This window comes from Salvelinus sp. IW2-2015, unplaced genomic scaffold, assembly GCF_002910315.2.
Source record: "Salvelinus sp. IW2-2015 unplaced genomic scaffold, ASM291031v2 Un_scaffold537, whole genome shotgun sequence".
NCBI classification, from domain to species: Eukaryota; Metazoa; Chordata; class Actinopteri; order Salmoniformes; family Salmonidae; genus Salvelinus; species Salvelinus sp. IW2-2015.
Genome location: NW_019942569.1, coordinates 828769 through 830859, shown reverse-complemented (window position 1 = coordinate 830859; position 2091 = coordinate 828769). Strand labels below are relative to the sequence as shown.

At 41.1% G+C, this 2091-nt stretch overlaps 1 non-coding gene across 1 annotated transcript; it reads right to left on the bottom strand.

Annotated features, from left to right (window-relative positions):
- Positions 1–458: 458 nt before the first annotated feature.
- LOC112068495 (U1 spliceosomal RNA) lies at positions 459–622 on the bottom strand. Its single transcript, XR_002893578.1, has one exon. It is a non-coding gene; the product is annotated as a U1 spliceosomal RNA (small nuclear RNA).
- Positions 623–2091: the final 1469 nt, after the last annotated feature.

The following is a 2091-nucleotide window of genomic DNA, read 5'->3' as shown; positions in this document are numbered from 1 at the left end:
ATTCCAACACGGTCTCCCATCCAAGTACTAACCTGTCCCGACCCTGCTAAGCTTTGAGTTTATTATGAGTAAGTATATAAAGTTTTTAAAAAATTAAACTGAGTCTCAAAAGCAAGTAAATTGAACCAAACATAGCAGCCTACAATTTGTATTAATTATGCTAAAATCAGTTGTATTTAACAGTAGAAAACAGCACATTAATCAGATACAGCACCGACCAAATAGATGGACATCGACAAGCTCTGTTGATTATTGGATCTCTAAACAGCAGAGCTACTACAAAAGCTAAAACCAGGAAGAGGCTGACAATTTCAGCACGCAAAGCAGAATTCCCAAATATAAAGGACAACCTGTAAAGCAGCTATAGATTGACATGTCAAAGCTTCTTTCACTTCAATTAAGCTGAATCCGCCGCACCGTGAATCCGCCGCACCGAAACTATACTTTTACAGTGAAATCAGGGGAGAGCGCGAACGCAGTCCCCCACTACCAGAAATTATGCAATCGAGATTTCCACATTTGAGAAATTCGCAGGGGTCAGCACAGCCACAGTGCAATGGCTGAGCCTCGCCCTGGGTGAACCGCCTTCTTGATCACGGTGTCTCCCTTGCCAGGTAAGTATGAGTTGTACACRATCGATGTGGGATAGTCTTTCCAGGGCAAACGTTTTAAGCTAACGGTTTTAGCACCACGGCTATTGAGAGAAAAGCAAATAATTGAAATGGACGTTCAGTGTTATTTTGTCTGCTGGTAGATGGAAAGGTGAAAACACGTTTGAACTGTTATTTTACTCGTAAAAGATGAGTGTTTCGCCCTTTTCCCAGGATGCAATTCTGTATAAATTACCATAACTTTTTTTTAATTAAACGTGTCTGATAGCTGAAACTATAACAAATTATTAGAAATGTCCCTGAGTACATCCAAAACTATTCTGGAACACACATAAAGCCAAGTGAATGGAATTTGTGGTTTTATTTAGCCTTTCTCGTCTCGTGGTTATTTTGTCTTCGAGAGAAAAGCCAGACTGCAATTCCACTATAGTCCACTAGTGGCCACTAGTGGCTGTCCCACACAGCCACCCATGCAAGCACATTGAAACAGGGAGCGCTGATGGAGTTAGTTTCTACTCTTTCTTGTGGTGTAAATGTCGAGAAGGTGCGTTAAATACCTGACTAAACTTTAGCGTTCTTATAGATTGAACGGAAAGCCAACGTATCCTATTGAACCCATGTCAGCCATTACTGGGGTGTGTTAGACAGGTCATTACAAAAATGGCGGCGGTCCGTAACGTTAACGGTAAGAAACGACAGGCACAAGTAGGAGTATAAAAGAGTAGCATGAGTAAATTTATAGCAATCCAAGTGAGATTTTAAGTCAAGTGACAAGTGGAATTTGCACCCCTCAAACACGGGAAATAGATGGTTGAAAAAGACAGATCCTCTGGAGGGCGGGGCATGCGCGTTGCTAGATCAACTCTTAGAACAGGGATAAGTGTGTGTGTGTGTGTGTGTGTGTCGTAGGATACAGGGGTTGGAACAGGTTCAGGGAACATGACAGAAAATAATGACCTTTTCTGCGGAACAGAACCAGAACAGGGAACGAAAGTGATTTATAATGTTCCTGAAAACAAACCATTATTTGAAAAACATGGGAACTGGTTAATAACGTTATTTTACATTCCGGGCATTTTTTCCCAGTTCAACTAAAAACGCAACGAAGCATTTATGCAAAGCCCTCAACATCACCCAGTGTCTGCCTGCCAGCTAATGTGTGTATGTAGGCTACCTGCCCCTCCCACCAAAGCATAGTCTACTGTAGCTACTGACGTTACAGGCGTGATTCAGAAATTAGGGAGAGAGATTTTTAATAAGAGAACAATGGATACACTTTTTCAATACTAGTTAAGGATACTATAGTTATCACGTTTCACATTGAATTTATTAACTACAAAAATGTAAGACGTGTTTTTATTTGAATTCTGGTGCAACTGCACAAGCTTGTTAGCTAGCTATCATGCTAGATAGCTCTGGTCTGTCTAGCTCTCGAAAACTCAAGGCGGCATTATGTGTAATGTAATGGAACTGAGAGTCA